At 35.6% G+C, this 19,536-nt stretch overlaps 1 protein-coding gene across 1 annotated transcript in view; it reads left to right on the top strand.

Annotated features, from left to right (window-relative positions):
* Nucleotides 1-19,536, top strand: part of LOC144966694 (alpha-2 adrenergic receptor-like) — a 71,539-nt gene that overhangs the window by 10,682 nt on the left and 41,321 nt on the right. The gene's annotated exons all lie outside the window — the stretch shown is intronic.

Below are 19,536 nucleotides of genomic sequence, written 5' to 3'. Positions count from 1 at the left end.
TAAGTCAAAGTCATCAGTACTAGATATCGATCGAGAGAAGACCGTAAATCTTATGACAGAACAACAATGACGTCTGATCAACTTACGTGGTACTTGTGGGCATCTGGTACTGGTGTCAGCATCGCGTGTCATCACTGACCCACTGACGTCTACCATAACAAAACAACTTTTATTATTTGGATTTGAATTTATTTTCTTTTTTACTTTATTTAACTAGTCCTTTATACCCATTAACCCTCTCCTGACCACCCATAAAAAATCGTCATATTCGTTACGATATAAATCAACAATTTTACCATTCTAATTTCTTTTGGATATCACAGAATTTAAAGAAAAGTTTTCGCCATAGCTATAAAATCTTGACACTGCATTGTAAAACTTATTTAGTTGTACAATATTATGTATAGAGTGTACTTTCTGCTTTTCTGTTTGAGTGAAGAATAATCTATTTTTGTATTGGGTCGTGTGATGTTTCCGGGAAAATTCTGGGGGGGAAAAGCTGGTAAGGAGAGAGTTAAGCCCACGGAGCTGGAGTTTATCCCGATTTCTACAGCCTGGAAGGGACATTATTGCTTACTACCATTTGAATATGACGCGAGTCTACCGTAAAGTACATTCCGCCAGATCTAAAAGACCAAGCTATCCAATCACTGCTGTATGATCAGGGGATCAGACTGAAAACCGTAACTTCACCTGGGTTCTATTTCAGTCCTTTTGCCTATGAAGCGAATGCTCTACCAACTGAACTGTCAGGGCCATATGTGTATTGAAAGATAACAGTAACTTCCAACGTGTGACACATTGTCAAATAAATATTGAATAAATAAAATTCCCTGAGGGAGATTTTTTTTCTTAGGATTTGTATCGAGAAAAGACCCAGATAACCCTGGCGTAAACCACAGTGCAGCGCTGTCATGTCATAAAATAAGCAATACGTTTCTTATTGAAGGAATGCAAAAGACGCTGACAGCAGTGACTTTACTCAAACATGAATACACATGTGCACACACACACACACACACACATCCAGAGATACGCATACACGCGCAGAGACACACACAAACAAACACACATTTAAACAGAAAGACGCACGGAAAGACGCTCACACCATACACACCCATACATTGAGTCTTTGCCTAAAGTTAAAATACCCACAACATCCTCCAGATGAAACATACCAACCCACAACACTTTGTTAAACGTTTATAGTCTGATTGATACAATTTGGTGAGAACTACTCAGAAAAATGGCTGGCTAAAACAATAACAAAGAGCGGAGTGACGTTATTTCTGTTCTTTGTATAATATATATATATATATATTTATTTATTATATGTGTGAGTGTTTGTGTGTGCGTGTGTGTGTATGTATTATATTCATATATGAACCAATTGTTCATCTGATTGTCTGAACATTTGTTTATCATTTCCCGTTTCATTTCTTTATAAAAATCAGAGCCAATCTTCTCAAAACAGGTTTCCTATAATCCCTATCCGTTCTATCACAAAAATAAAAGAAACGAAAAACTAATTTATGCCATTAAAAATAATTTTAGAGGCTAACCACCAGTTGAACCTGCAGCACTCAACACCACAATCAAAGGGCTCTATCCATTCCACCATCGTCCCGTCCCTTTCTCTCTCTTTCTGTCTATCTGTCCGTTGTTTGTCTATCTGTTTATTGACAACAAGGCAATAAATCTTATGGGATAACTGTACAACTCCGTACTAACGAAACGCCTTATTGCAATTTAGTATGAGCACTTTTGCTTCATTTCATAATTGGTCGATTAAAGATACCTCAACTGTGTAGAAAGGTGTAACTTAAACTTAAGATAAATAATTTATTCCAAAGAAGGCTAGGGTTTAAGGTTAAACGAGTTAGGGGCATTTAAATTGAAAAATGTTTAGGTCAATATATCAAAAGTTGTTTTGTATGAGATTTTCGACCATAGGGGGCTGATGGAGTTATAGAGAATTCATGAACGTCTGGTCTGGCCCCAAGCATCGCCTGTCAGCAATGAGTTATCGCCCTTGGATACAGCTCGATTAACCATGTCCGGTACGCGGTGGAACAGCCACAGATTGCTGGCGATGCGAATGACGTGATGTCCACTACTGGCACTAATAATAGAATGGTTCCAATGCCGTCTACAGCGGCCTTCGATGGTAAAACACTTTGTTGTTATTTTGGTTAGAGAACATTTTTTATGTAAAATATTGATCGATGAAAATGACACTCAGAGTATTTTGGTAAAACGTCTCAAAGTTGAGATGTGAATTAAAAAGTAGTCCTTAAGAACCATATAGCGTTAAAGGAAAGGTAGCAATTACTTGCTACCCTTTGAGTAGGACAAACTGCTGGGTGGGGGAGCGTAAGAGGGTTAGAAAAAATGTCAGCATTACCCGGGATCGTCTCGGGCCCTTTGCGTGTGAAGCGAGTGCTCTGCCAACTGAGCTATAGGAATCCTCTGTTTGTAAAACGAACACCTTCACTAAAGTCTCAGAATATTGACACCGATCAGGAGTTCTGAAGTCCAATCCCCAGGAATCGAGGAAAACTGATACTGGGGTGGTTTTTTAACTTGTATTTTTCTGCCCTGGTTTGTCAGGCAATGTTTTATACACACTTTTTCAAATCTTTATCGTACACCAGTGCCTGCTCCCTAATTTGTCGCCGGCGAACACAATTAGATTTTTATATGAATTCTTTCATTTTATCTACTCTTCTTTACGCTGAATAAAACACTTCTTTAAAGTTTTGGTCAAAAGCTCGTCTTTCAAATGATATCGTTCTATTAGAATGACCCTCATGTTTTATGAAACCTTGGACTCCAAAGAAGACAAAAATTTGAGAGTTTTTGACGATGAAGAAAGAGTTTTCTGCTCAAAATGTTTAAAATTTGCTCTTTTAGAATACTCCGTAGGAACTCCGTCTAGCATTCTTAAAGATTCTCGGCACGGAATTGTTTTATATTTATACATAATTTATAACAAGTGCTTCTCTCCATTTATAAATCATGATATTACAAACATGTATAGACAGTTTGAAATTGGATTGAATAGTCTGATGTCACGTCGGCCAGCAACGGCGAGCTGCGTGGTTCTAAACAAAGAAAATCGGTACTTTTTATTCTACATGCTGGCTAGAACTTTCCATATGTCATGTGATCAGAATGTATAAGCCAAAACAGGTCATATTCATAATGTTTTTCTCCTCTGGATACACTTTTATGCTCGTCGGAGAAATATTTCATATGGGCGTCCGCCATTTTTCGGATAGTTTAGAGCCAGTTACTAAGTTACTATACATCATTACGAGGGAAGTGACGTCATGACTGTTGAAGCCAATTGACGTCTTTCAGGTCTTTGTTATTGTTTTTTGCCTTCCGCTTTTACTCTATTTTCATAGCAATACCAAAGAAAGCAGGTGCAGTCAGATGCGAAAATTTTAGAACTATAAGTTTAATAAGTCACATCAACAAAATACTGTTGCGTATAATTATCAACAGGCTAAGGAATAAGATTAACCCCGAAATCGCAGAAGAACAATATGGATTCCAACCTGACAGAGGGACAAGGAACGCAATATACCTCCTCCGTGTTTTAAGTGAAAGAGCTATACAGGTTCAGACCCCACTATACCTCTGTTTTGTCGACTACAAAAAAGCTTTTGATAGAGTACGCCACGAAGAAATACTAAAACAACTGCACTCCATTGGCGCTGATGAGAAAGACCTCAGACTCATGCAAACATTATACTACACCCAGCAGGCATCTATCAAAATCGGAAACTCTACAGGAAATTCCATTCCTATTAAGAAAGGAGTCCGTCAAGGGTGTGTTGCCTCACCAGATCTGTTTAATCTATACCAAGAAACAATCATGAGGGGCATAAATAATATGGAGGGAATAAAAGTAGGAGGTCATAACATAAATAATATAAGATACGCAGACGATACGGTACTCATTGCAACATCAGAAATCCAACTTCAAAAGATTGTTGACAAAGTGGTAGTAGATAGTGAAGCCAAGGGAATGGAAGTGAATATCACCAAAACAGAATGCATGGTAATACAGAAAACCCCGAAAACAACAACACCTGCAATATAACGATTCACGGCGAGCAGCTTACCAACGTAGAAAGTTTTAAATACCTAGGTTCAATAGTGACAACAGATGGAAGATGTAACCGAGACATACGAGCAAGAATAACTCAAGCCAAACAGGCCTTCATGGACCTGGGAAACATTTTGAAAAACAAACAGATGTCGTTCGGGATTAGATTCCGAGTCTTGAAGTGCTACGTGTGGCCAATCTTGTTATACGGATGCGAAAGCTGGACTACAAATGCAGAAACACAAAAGAACATTGAAGCTTTTGAAATGTGGTGCTTGAGAAGGATGCAGAGAATATCGTATACCGCACACAAAACGAACGAAGAAGTGCTAAAACAAACATACCAACAAAGGAAACTAATGCCCTTAATAGTGGATCGACAACTATCCTTTTTCGGACACATAGTAAGGAAAGATAAGAATGAATACCTGGCAAGTTGTGGAAAAATACCTGGTAAACGCGCCCGGGGGAGACAAAGAAAAACACTCATAGACCAACTGAAGGGCTTCACCAACCTAACAATCCAAGAGCTGTTTGAAAAAGCAAGAGACAGGGAGGAATGGAGAGAGATAATTCATGCAGTATCCGAAGCCTGGACCAGGCATGGAACCTAGAAGAAGAAGAATCATTAACTTAATTATCCTGACTATAAACGATCATGGTTTCATTCAGTTTTGTGTGTTGGTCCGTTATACTTTCGGATGGCAATGTTGTGAGCTTCGTAGCCACGCGCATACTATCTATATTATTTGTTTTGTTTTTTTTTTGTTTTTTTTGCTGTCGTCTTATCCATTTTTCACTATACGGTAACAACATTATTTCAATTTAATAACATATTTAATGCCGACTTAAAGATAAATCAAAAATTTCAAAATCTATCAAAGAGGCATCAAAAATAATAAACCATCCTCTTGATGGAGTAGAAAGAATTCATGGAAAAGCAATAGAAAGGAAAGCATTCTCAATTACCAACAATAAAAAACATATTTTATACCATGAATTTAGTCTTTTAGCATCTGGGAGAAGGTTTTGTCAGATTAAATGTAGAACTAACAAGTATAAATCAACGTTCGTTCCATCAGCAATAAAAATTTTGAATATTTCATATGGTACAGAAAAACCAAGGATTGATTCGTTGACTGATTAACTGATTAATTTATTTAATGTAAGATTAACTGACCAATTGATAATGATGATAATTTTTTGGTGTCGAATTGCCACAATCGTAACAAATTGAAAACGAAATGAATATGTTTATGTTGTGTATATCGCACGTGTGAAAGAAAGAGAGAGAGAGAGAGAGAGAGAGAGAGAGAGAGAGAGAGAGAGAGAGAGAGAGAGAGAGAGAGAGAGAGAGAGAGAAAATAAGTAGGAGTGAAATATCTGTTCAATCTTAGTTATCGTTTAACATTATAACAAGTGTAACTAAATGACAAATTGCCATATTTATGGACAATAAAGATCTATTATTATTATTATTATTATTATTATTATTATTATATTAAAGACATTCTCCTTCATCTCTAAGAGAGCGGGTTGTAAATAATGCATCACATTTCCAGACGCTTTACTCACCGTCCGGGCTTAAACAGATGGACAATCACAATATACATTTTATCTTTTTTGATAAGAAAAGATTTAGTTCATGTTCTTGTATCCATCGATAGAAATTAAATGACCATCAACATGCCGACATTCTCCAATATGACACATCTTAAGATATGTCATGCTTGGCTCTTTTTAATAAGTTTAGTTTAATCGATTGATAATTGACGTAAACCTTTTCTACCGAACTAAACAATAGGCTGTGATTTGTGCGGGGTTTGGGTACAGTATATCCCTTAATACGTCCGACCTGCTATTTGCATTGAGGCCTATAAGTAAACTCATTCCGGAATCATCCCTGGTTCCCCTGGGCTGTTTACTGCCAGTCGAATCTTTAGGCTTTCACACATTCCCGCCTTTGATTGGCTTTAAATCCAGGTCTGGGCAGTTTGACGAAACACATTTTTAAAAAGAAATTATTTTGGCCGAATTTGTTTTGTTTTTTTTTATCTCAAAATTCGATGACATAAGATATGCGTCAAGTCATTCACGCTTAGAGTTGAGTTAAAAGGCATCATATTATGTCGACTTGAACTTCAGAGAAACTCTCAGTATTACTCAACTATAATAAGATTATGTGTATTTATAGATAATTTGAAGTTAAATATTTTCGACAAAAAATGAAAAGATGAGTCTTGGCAATGTGCGATAGATGTACCTTTAAGAGGTTGTTTCTTATTTGCATTCATTTGAAAAAGCTGGAATAGAATGGGAGTGATTTTACAATATAATTGTTGTTTATTATTTTGTCTTTCCTTTTCAAGGTTTTAAAACTTGTCCTTTTATTTTCATAACATCCCCGCAATCCCTACATATATTACAAATCAACTTACACAACAATCACTGCCAAAACTACTACATTCTTCTACTACTACTACAACTACCACTACCACTACTACTACTACTACTACTACTACTACTACCACTACTACTACTACTACTACTACTACTACTACTACTACTACTACTACTACTTTTACTACTACTACTACTACTACTACTACTTTTACTACTACTACTACTACTACTACTACTACTACTACTACTACTACTACTACTACTTCTACTACTACTTCTACTACTACTTCTACTACTACTACCACTACTACTACTACTACTACTACTACTACTACTACTACTACTACTACTACTACTACTACTACTACTACACTACTACTACTACTACTCTACTACTACTACTACTACTACTACTCCTACTTCTACTACTTCTACTACTACCACTACTACTACTACTACTACTACTACTACTACTACTACTACTACTACTACTACTACTACTACTACTACTACTACTACTACTACTACTACTACTACAACCAAATTCATTCACTCTCATTGTCCTACATTTGCGAAGTCATAAATGAAAAATGTTCGTGTTATGTAACAAGGTAAAAGCTAATTGAAATAATATCTCAAATTCCATCAGTCGTCTCAAAATTCTTTTCTATCATGATGAGGGAACCTGATTAGTAAAATGGAATTTTAAAGTTCACACATATCATTCGAATTAAAGGTGTGTAAGTTGTTGAGACCATAGAAAAGAAATGAATGAAATACGAAACACTCAACACTTCGGTAGTAAAGACACTAATTAAATCTAAGGACACTCTTTAACAGCGACTGCGAGTTAATATAATTAAATCTAATGACACTCTTTAACAGCGACTGCGAGTTAATCTAATTAAATATAATGACACAGTTTAACAGCGACTGCGAGTTAATCTAATTAAATCTAATGACACTCTTTAACAGCGACTGCGAGTACCACATCGATATGGGAATACTGGGTGTCAATAATTAAGAAAGGAAACAGTAACATAATGTTGGACATTAATAACTGAAGGATGTTGCGGATTATTCTGGATCCTTGTGCGATGTAATGGTGAGAGACATTGCGAATTCATCTGATACCTTAAGTATGAAATCTTAAAACCAAAGACGTCCATTAGACTCGCCTTGGCTCTTATTGTCCCTTGTTTTGGGGTTGTTTATTGGAGAAGGAAGTTGTTGGGGAGACTCGACTTATACTGTTCCTTGTTTTGGAGTGGATTATTGGAGAATGATGTTTTAAGAGAGACTTGAATCATCGTTATGTCCCTTGTTGAGAGACGCCGTTTCACGGAAGTGGCTACAGCATTACACGTCAATAGTTATGGTTGCGGTAATGGCTCGCAGTAATCGTTTTGTAGAGACGATAGTATCGTCATTGTTGATATTTGAGAAGATTAGAAGACGAAAACAAACGATATTCGTTCTCGTGTCCAAAGACGATAGATATGTGACCCACCGAGTGAATCATGTATAATGTCGAAATGATCCAGATGGAGAAAATGGAGTTTTAAAAAATGGTCTGGATTAGATGATTAAGCATTGTGAAGTTTTAAAAAACAGATTACCCACTGCTAAATGTTTTAACCACCTGAGCTATTATACCATTTTTTTAAATTAACGCAATATCTACAAAACGTGTTTAAAGCGATTTACAAACGGTCCCAAGCCAACAGCAACACCTAAAATATAGGTCGAAACATGACGACTCTTAGACAATAATACATTGTTTATTTCTGACAGAGACAACGCTGTTAACGCCCAGTTACTCACTTACACCTGCGAATCCGAAGGCAAATGTCATGCCACTAGACCAGAGAGCCTCACATAAAGGCATTTATCTTAAATCCAATACGCCTTTATAATATCATTTCGGAATGGGTATTGGTCATTACTGACCCACGGGCGAATAACTATTTTAGTTTCAGTTACTAACAGGATGTATACCGTAGGCATATTCTTAAGATTACGGCACGTGAAAGAGCGAGGATAGAGGGTCTTTGATTGACGACCAGTATGTATTTAGACTAGAAAATAAGATGCCATCACTTTGACGAAGATAAATTAATAATAATAATAATAATAATAATAATAATAATAATAATAATAATAATAATAATAATAATAATAATAATAATAATAATAATAATAATAATAATAATAAAGTGTTCTTTTATAGCGCTAAAAGCCGAAGCCTCAAAGCGCTTTACAATTTACTTGTTAAACAATAAACACACTCTCACCGAGCCAAACAGACACACACAACGGTCGCACACACTAAATATGGAAGTTTTACAAAATGAAATTGACATTCAACAAAATGGAATCAAAAAAAATAAAATGTATAATTTACTTATCAATAAGAAAATGCCTAGGATAAAAATTTCTGGAAAAGATGAGTCTTTAGATTCTTCTTAAAATTTTCCACGCTGCCCGAGAGCCTCACTGACAAAGGAAGCGAGTTCCAAAAGCGAGTTCTTGCTTTATAAAAAGATCTATCACCGAAATTAGTAAGCCGTGTTTTTAGTAACTGGATCTCCGATGACCTAAGCTGGCGAATTGGGGAGTAGGGGACCACAAGTTCTTGAATGTAGCTCGGAGATCAGGAATTTAGTGCGTTGAAAGAAAAAAGGGCAATTTTGTATTCGATTCTGGCTCGAACGGGCAGCCAGTGTAGTGTTCTGAGCACTTGTTTTCTCGTGTCGACTACCTAATGCCCAGAGCCATTCTGGCCGCCCTGTTCTGTACCTTTTGGAATTTGTCAACTTTCTTGTCAAGAAGGCCCGCCAACAGCGAGTTATAATAGTCGAGGCGTGACAGAATGAGAGGATAGACAACTGCTTTAAGCTGATTGGATGGGAGAAACCGTTTCATTCTGTGTAATCTGTTTAATTCAAAATTCATGGTCCTCACCATCTCGTTAATCTGGTGTTCCAGACTTAAAGAGTCGTCCAGTACAAAACCAATACTTTTTGCTCTATCTGTCAGGGATAAAAATAGACATAATATGTATACCAGTCTTTCTAACTTTAGAGGGTGTACCATATAATATAATTTCAGTTTTTTCTTCATCAAGTCTATGACTCTTCGTCCAACGCCCTATGGACACGCAACACTGTTCCACATGAAGCAAAGCCACATGCATGCTAGACGGGACGACAGACTTATACAGCCGCGTATCATCGGCATACATGTAATAATTCCCTCCATGGGGCTCAATGGCGCTCCCAAGGGCATAGTGTACAGAGTATAGAGCACTGGACCTATGACCGAGCCTTGCAGTTCAACGGTAAATCGATTGACTGCTTGCCATCAATCAAGACAGATTGTGTTCTATTACTTAGATATGACTTAAACCATTGAAGGACGGTGTCACTGATTCCGAAATTCTCGAAAAGACTGTTATATAGAATGGTGTGATCTATTGTGTCGAAAGCTGCTGACATGTCAAGTAAAGTAAGTATGGAGACTACTCCTCAAGACAGTAATAAATCATTGATAATTTTCAATAAAGCAGTTTCAGTATGGCGATATTTTCTTTAAGCAGACTGATATTTTTCAATTACATTGTTAGACAATAAATGTGATTTTAACTGCTTTAAAACAATCTTTTCGAAAACCTTAGAAATGAAGGGCACGATATGATGACATCACGTACTTCAGATGAACTGACTGTTTTAAAATCAGTAATTCATCAATTTCACAAGGTATCCAGTCCTCTGGAAGAATGTTTTTACACTTGCATTGAGATTGGAACCAGTTTTTTGACATCACACTTGTGTTTTCTATTTTGATGGTGTAGTTGTGGTGATGATGAAGAGATCAAATGAAGATATCAAATGTTGGTGACGGGAATAGATACTGTGAGCTTGGCTAAGAAACTCACAACATTGCCATCCGGAAACATAACGAAACAACACATAAAACTATGTTTATCCTTGAACGTGTATTGTTTTGCATTAAGTGCCTTTTATCACAACGTGTGTCTTAGGCAGTGGGTCAGTCCTGACCAATATGTGTCAGCGCCTGTTGGTCAGTACTGACCAAAAGCCCTAGCCATATCATTTTACCCGTAACTGGTAAAAGAAAACAACATTCTCAATAACTAGATATCCACATATATCAATGTGTGACTCATCGTCTCAAGACGGTAATATGGCATGATGAACCAGATGCCAAAAAGTGATACTAATGTTAAAATGAATGCGATATTATATTTCGTTGTAAGATATTATTATGCCCGTTGTCCGCATTAAAACATAGAATTATAACAAAAGTCTTATGAATTATAAAGAATAAATACCAATATTTGTATCTGAATTAATCCGAAGTAATACCGTATAGAGGCAATGTGTCACGTATTATCGATAGTTCTATCGAGTGTACAATAAATACCTGATGTAAGTCCGAATTACAGGTGTCATGTCACGTCCTATATCATAAGTTCTACAGTTAGGTAGAAGTGATACGTAAAGCACTTTGAGCACATCAAAAGTAAAGTCCGCTATACAAAAGATTCCAATTAATTGTTTTTGTTGTTGAATTTAGAAATTTTGTTGTTGTTTATTTGTTCCCGAATAATGTCTTTGTAAAGTATTCTATTTCTTTTTTTTTTTCGATGCTGCGAGCATGGGGTATTAGCTTCGCCTGGACTATAAATAATATCACTAGATAGTCAACGATGCCCGATATCTCGTCGGCGGATCAGTTGATCATTGTGTCCCCCCCCCCCCCCCCCCCCCCCCGAAAGTAACTCATTTCGTCTGAAGACAAAACAAATTCTTGTTAGATATATTTCCCTCGTTTCGATTAAAAATCAATCGATATTTTTGAAAATAAATCGTAAAGAATGATCAATAATTATAATACTGTACACAACCATCATTGTACTTATTATATTCGATTCCTTTGACACACAAATTGCAGCGGTCTTAGTTTCCATTAACGTGTAGGTTGATTATGCGATATAGAGAAGTTGTAGACATCGGTATCGATGCGTTATCATTGTAATTGCTCGAAGCAAGAGTTGTCAAATCGTTTGATTAACACCCATTCGCATTTGATTACTAAAAACCGCACGGCGGTAGCTAGTCAGATTCATGAATATTTCACGATGATCCATCTTGTATAGTTTATTGTTATATAAAAGCCATTATTGCATTTGAGTATTACAAGAAATATTTTTGTGCAGGTCATGGCGGGAAATGGTCATAAATATCTGGCAATTGTAATCCATTTTTAAATGAGGCTGTTTTAAACGTATTCAACGTTTGAGAGGAATTAATCGAGTGAAGTTCATAGCATCCTTAACAATAACACAAATTGCGAAGCCCTCCAAGTGTTCTTTTTAGAGAATAAAAGGGTAACTCAAATAAATACCAGCAACGTATGAGACGGATATTGCTCTGCGCATGTCGATTTCAACGGCGCATGAAACGGATATTGCTCTGCGCATGCCAATTTCGACCATAATTTACAAACGGAAAGAGCGGCCTTGTCCGCCCTGTTATTGTAGTCTGATGTCTAGACCTATAATATTAGAAAGTAAAACACATATCACATGCACGAGTCCTGGTCTATTTCTGGAAAAAGTGTGTCCATTCAGGTCACAACTACAGCATTTAAACACAACTCAGACCGTATTATTACCGATTAACGGGACCATTAAATTGTGACAGTCACCAACGAGTGTTAAACTACTTATCCATAATTAGATTTGGTCTCACACAGGCTTACCATACTGACTGGCGTTCGATCCAATGTAAATACTTTATCGTCTTTCTTTTAATCACGAAATCGTCTCTTGTCAACAGAAATATGTCGGTCAGGATTAGACAGTATGCGTTCCCGATAGCTCAGTTGATAAAGCACCCGCACCACACGCAAAGAGACCGAGATCGATTCTGGGTGTAGTCGAGATTTTTTTCTGAGCCTCGCCCCTGTCCACCCTGCAGTGATTGGTTAGCTGGGCCTGTTAGATCTGACGGAAAGTACTTTGATGACCGAATTGTTTGCTTGCGTACCAAATCATCTATGTCAATTGGACGACCCGTATTTAAATAGGAACAAAGAGGAAATAGACAGTTATATCCCATCTATATTTCCATCTATGAAGAATGAGAAAATATACAATAAAAATATATGATTCAAAACGGTATCTTAACATGGTGAAAATTGAATTAACAGTTATTAATATGAGACTTGTGCCAAAACTTAAGTTATTTATTCTCTTAAGGAATAAAGTTATAATTTTCTCAGCAACCAAGTAATATGCCTTATGTCTGATTATTTTAACAGTAATTTCAATTTTTGTCATCCGGTTCACCAAGATCGGCGTGTGCATGTATGCATGTCTGACAACCTAACCCACTTATGGGCCGAGTTTAACATTGTCGGACAATATTTTACGTCATTTTTGGGGGGGGGGGGAGAGATTTCCGTTACAATAATGAGCACTTCAGGAATTGGTAATCAGACCTGCAAATATGTGCACGTCGATCCAAGATCTCACTACACTGAAATGACATCACATGTTAAATGATACTCAAAGAAAAGAGAACATTTTCAACTTCAAAGAGAGTTCATCAGACGGATAGAGGCATTCACACGATGGGTACTGTGTGCATAAAATATCGAGAGAAAGGGAGAGAGAGAGAGAGAGAGAGAGAGAGAGAGAGAGAGAGAGAGAGAGAGAACAACAAAACATTGCTGCCAAAACTACTAAAACACTAGAAAACAAGTTTAAAAAATGGGAGTGCAAGGCGGCGAATTACATCTTCAAACACAATCGATGTGTTTTGAAGTAGGATGAAATTCAGACTGTAAATTCTTGGAATTCGGTCAGGTCTCTGAAAAAATAAATCGCTTTCATCCAAGCTCTAATAGGGGTATAAATGCAATCCCCCCCCCCCCCCCCCCCCCCCCCCCACACACACGCATCAGGCCACGAGGTCACAAAGGGTGGTCTGAATTTATCCCGGTTTTGTTGGGTTAAACGAATATATATATATATATATATATATATATATATATATATATATATATATATATATATATATATATATATATAGTCATTTACAAAAGAAACTAGACAGTTTGTGTCATGGTCTAATATAAGCGCTCAAGTTCTAACTCGACTATATTCATAAATTAAAGATGTGATTAATAAGGCCACCAGAATTTACTCGTTACTTTTTTTGATAAAGAACAAATTAAATGACGAGTTAGTTTAAGATGATGTGAATATAGAAAGAATAAATCTAATTAGATGGATATTCTTATAAATAAATAGTGATGACAGTGACAAATGATAACATGACATTATTACGTAAATTTTGTGATCTAGGGGGTAATGTATGGAGTTGTGAGGTCTTACTTCCAGACAGAGGGATTCTTGCATCACGACAATCTCGACAGTTTATGGCTGGCAAAGGTGACCAATGAAAATCGGCGTCTTGATAATGGAATCAAATAATGGCGTAGTATTCCACCAAGTCCCAATAGCAAGATATGTCTTTAAAATTCCATTGATATGAGGAGTGGAGTGGTCTGGCCTTCAAGGCATAAGTTATTGAGAGAAGTGAGTAAGGAAGATTAAATCAATCAGCTTTTATAATAAGTGGCTACGTGACAAAAGGTATGAAGAAAAGTATTCACTAATTTGGAATGAATTCAAGGAGATTGCTATTACAGGAATAATAATCTAATATTAGAAGGTAAAGTTTTTTAAAGCCTACCGAAATATAACTTGAGTGAGATGAACTCCGTTCTTATGTTTATATTACTATACTAAAACTTTAATGAAATAAATTATGTAAATCATTGTTCTGTGACAGTTTGTTTTTGAAATGATCTCTCATAAGAGCGGCTATGTGGTCTTGTGATATGACATTCGCATTCGGATCGGAAGGTCCTGGGTTCGAGCCTCACTCGACGCAGAGTTGAGTCCTTGGAAAAGGGTCTTACTCAATTTCTTTCACCGTACTCAGGTGTAAAATGATTGATTACCTGGCCGTTCACAGTTTGTCTCTATCGGTAAAAAAAAAATTGGAAGATCTAACAAGCGCCATGTCTCGTTCTATATGTTACGAGTTGCTGTTGGTCATGGATCCTTTGTAAAGTGCTTTGAGCACGTTTAGTGGATATTGCGCTATACAATAAAAAAAAAGCTTAAAAGCTCAAGAAAACATTAAAATTTAGGTTCGTGGTAGCTGATGTTTTTAAAGAGTAGACAATTTCTCTTTCTGAAGATAAATCGCATTGACACAAGTGAGGTAAAAACAGATGGTGCCAAAGTTGCATATTGTAAAATCGCAACAAAAATAGATCAGAAATTTATTTCGCATAAGCATTGCTATGCAGCTGTTGTCACTCAGTGAGCGTGGTTTGGTCACAAACCCGTTATTCGACCAAACCTTACCTCTTCGCACAAAATCGTTCGACAGAGATGGGACCATGAACACGAGTACTGGGGACCAGAATATGTGGGCTGGTATTTTGTCTATGGACGAATTAGCTTTTGGAAGTTGATTCCAGCGACAAATTAATTTAATTCTATCGACGGCAATATGAACGTTTCAATTACAAAACCATCATTGAAGTGGCAAATCGAGTAGAATATGCACTGTAATGGTGTAGGGGAGTGTAAATTGGTGGTAGAAAAACTAAACTAATACTTAACAACCAAATACTCCTGACATGAATCCAATTGAAAATTTGAGTGATTCTATGAAAAGAAAGCTAAAAACTATTTTTAAATGAACGAGAACGCTGTACAAAACCCGATAAACTGTTTGAAAGACTAAATACAACTTGAAATGACATTAAACAGTCCATCCGTTGACATCATCAATGAGGCAAACAGTTGTGGCATTGATCAATTCTAACGGTGGACATACAAAATACTGAAGTGCACCATATGTACTGGCTTCAATTTTGTGCTCGATTTTGCAAAAATCCATTTTAATGAGTGATTTTAAATGCCTGCGACTATTTGACAGTTTACATAAATCCAAAAACATTTACGACAAAAGAAAACTAGTTTTGTCTAGTTTCCAAATATGTATAAATACGTCATTGTATTTGTTCCAAACAGATTTGAACTATTAGCGAACCAAACTGTCTAGTTTTTTTTTATAAATGACTATTTATATTTTTCTCTACAATTTGTATAGGACGATGGATATAACAGTATAACAAACCCCAACCACTCAATCTCTGCTAAGTGGACGGGGTTTGTGTGTTTGTTGGGGAAGGGGAAAATGTTTGAGTGGGAGTGGGGCGGGGGTGAGGGGGGGGGGGGTATTTGGATACTATTGCCTTTGTTTGTGAAACCAGTTGACTGTTGGGTTCCATATGTTTTATTGAAGTAATAATTCGTTAATTCGGATGAGAGTCCTAAATGTTCGGTTGATAGTGCACTCGCTTCACATACAGAGGAATCGAGTGCTATCCCGGTTCAAGTCGAGATTTCTTTTTCTCTAACCCCATGTCCAACCAGCAGTGATTGAGTATCTGGTTCTGTTAGACCAGCATTCTATCTAAAACGTATCACGCAATAATTGCTATTGAATATACGATTTTTTCATTTCTTTCTCGTATTTATCAAACGAGTTATTTTTATTGTGCCCAATAATACTACGAGCTTGCGAATATGTGTAATTGCACGATAAAAATATAACGAGATTGATAAATAAAACTATATGGAAGTACACCGTTCCAACCCTCAAAATAAGATTATTCGATATTTCGTGACCAATTTTATGGTAGTAGTACATCATTTGTATTTTTCTCCATCTGCGTGAATGACAATTTGACCCAAAAAGGGAAAACGTTGGATTTGTATTCATGGCGCCAAATTATTATTTATAATAACCAATCAGCTGTCTTTTACACCATATTTCACATCAATAAAATGTGCGCAAATATTCAGCAATCGTTGAAAAAAAAATATTCAAGGCATTCAAAACATTATTCAACGATTACGTATTTACTAAGAAATTATAGGGTTTTCCAATGGGATGGGTAGAAAAAAACTGGGATAAATCCGGCTTCATAATAATAATAATAATAATAATAATAATAATAATAATAATAATAATAATAATAATAATAATAATAATAATAATAATAATAATAATAATAATAATAATAATAATACTTTATTGCATCCCAAAAAGGAAATTTTTTGTACAGACGTGTTATAATTTACACATAAGATAAAAATACAATGGAAATAGGATGTATATATATATAAAAAAAAAAAAAAGGAGCAGCTCTATAACCAGAGCTGCGCTTTATAATATGAATAATTTCAACACTGTAAAATAGCTAAAACTGTCACTATAAATTGAAAATTGAAAAGATTGCAAAACAAATAAATTAATAAATTAATATTTATATTTTTTAAAAGTAAAAATGAGAAATAATTATATAAAATGATTATTGCTTGTTGTTATAAAGCCTAATACTGGACGGCAGAAAAGATTTTCGGTGTCTCTCTGTTTTCGTTGAAATAGAGAAAGGGCGACCACTTCTTTCTGACATAATAATTGATGGTCTTAGTGGATGATACTGGTCATTTAATATTTTAGTTATTTTATTTATACAAAATTTCTCGTATAGAAGATCTACATCGTCAACATCATTTATATAGCGTTTAATAGATTTTTTAATATTTGAATTTATTTTGTTCCTTTCCACTGCTAAGCAATTGCCTCTCCAAGCTGTTATACAAAATGACAAAACACTTTCGATTACTGCTCTATAAAATAATGTGCAGAGGGTTTTATCTATTCTAAACTGAGAGAGTTTTGATAAAAAATATGTACGTCTGCACATCTTATGCCTAATTATTTTCAAGTGTTCATCCCACTTGAGCCTGTCATCAATCGTTACACCAAGGTATTTGTAGTGAGGAACTCGCTGGACGAATTGGTCCTTTAATTTTAACGGTTCTATCGGTTCCTTCACTCTCCTAAAGTCAATCACTAGCTCCTTTGTCTTGCTTATGTTAAGCTCTAGGTGGTGGGCATCACACCAAGACACAAATCTATCAATTTCTTGCCTATAAGCCACTTCGTTGCCATTTGTTATGAGGCCTTGAAGAGCGGTGTCATCTGCAAACTTTATTAAAGGTACTCTCAGGTTTTGACTTCTACAGTCATTCGTGTATATTGTGAATAATACAGGGGACAATACACAACCTTGAGGAGCACCAGTATTTGTAGTTATACAGGAAGATTTGTTTTGTCCTAATTGAACATATTGTGCTCTCTCCGTAAGAAATTCGAGCACCCAAGCAATTATATACTTGTTTAAATTCAGACTAGTCAATTTTTGAACAACCAACTGAGGTTCTCATGGTTCCTTATGACAACTTTTATTCTATAATTTGGACAATTGGTATTGGATATATTTATTGCAATTACAAATGAAAATAATAAAGTATATAGTAAAAAGACATTTGTATAATTTATTAAAATCTATCTTAAAAATCGGGAATTCCCACCAAGGCTCCTCTGACCCTTTAAATGTATTACTAATGTACATTTCAATTTGGTCTCAAAACGTTTACGTTACAGCAAAAATTAAATCATGATTCTCATAGAATAACATTCAACATGGAATCGAATTTCGTCTTCCTATTACTGATCGGTTTAGTTTATTTTTGTGAGTCGGAGTATTGATGTCATATCGATTCTGGCCGAATTTCGGTTTCATGAATAAGTTATCAAAATCGATAGATTATCTAAAATAAAATTCATAACACACTTTCCGTTTTTTATCATACTTAATGCGCCTTTAAATGTTGACTTTGTTATGCTTTCCGGACATTGGCAAAACTTTTATTTTATACAAGTCATAAATATGGTAACTTACCCTCTTCCATGTCAATCAAGGTTATTGTCAAAAAGTCATTAATACATGGCTCGAGCTCTACAAAGGGCACAAAACTGTTGACATCACCATTTATTCATTGACCACGCTCAGCCTTGTTTAATATTGTTATAAGGACGTTTATCCCGACAGTGTGACCAATTTAAATTAGATTTTCGTTCACAGTTGTAAAATTGTGATCTAATGCATCAAACTGCTGTTATGTATATAGGAATGAAATATCAATGCGGGCCTAAAAGACAACTTGACCGCGGAGTGAAGTATGTATAATATTTCAATTTTTCAGAAAACTTAACCCTGGGTGAAATCCGTAGAATAACATTTCAATATTTTAAGACAACATAACCTTGGGTGATGTCTGTATAATATTTCCATTTTCAAAGACTTGTTCGTATAATAGTTCCATTTTCAAAGACAACTTGTCCGTATAATAGTAATAGTTCCATTTTCAAAGACAACTTGTCCGTATAATAGTAATAGTTCCATTTTCAAAGACAACTTGTCCGTATAATAGTAATAGTTCCATTTTCAAAGACAACTTGTCCGTATAATAGTTCCATTTTCAAAGACCACTTGTCCGTATAATAGTAATAGTTCCATTTTCAAAGACAACTTGTCCGTATAATAGTTCCATTTTCAAAGACAACTTGTCCGTATAATAGTTCCATTTTCAAAGACAACTTGTCCGTATAATAGTTCCATTTTCAAAGACAACTTAACCCGGGGTGAAGTCTTTTTAGATATTCAAAGTTTAAAAAAAAATTAGAACATTTTCCTTCAACGTTGGATAGATTTATTGATGAAAAAAAACGTTAATCTGATCATCCCTTTTTGCTATTTGCTATATTTTGTTTTCTTCATGGGGTCAACCAGACGTAACACCAATGTGAGGCTTTGTGCTACAAATGTTAAAGTGAAATAGATTACAAACGAAAAAGCAATCTTTAGATTTATAATACGTTTACTAACTCAAATAAATACTCTAAATTTAGAATACGTTGAGAACTAATTTTCTAAGCCGACTACGTCATATTATTTTTACAGTAAAGTTTTGAAATATGATATTT

Source organism: Berghia stephanieae, chromosome 2 (genome assembly GCF_034508935.2).
Source record: "Berghia stephanieae isolate SIO BIC M18660-M18661 chromosome 2, UCSD_Bste_1.3, whole genome shotgun sequence".
Lineage (NCBI taxonomy): Eukaryota > Metazoa > Mollusca > Gastropoda > Nudibranchia > Aeolidiidae > Berghia > Berghia stephanieae.
The sequence above is the reverse complement of the archived record's forward strand: the minus strand, read 5'-3'. Positions and strand labels throughout refer to the sequence as shown.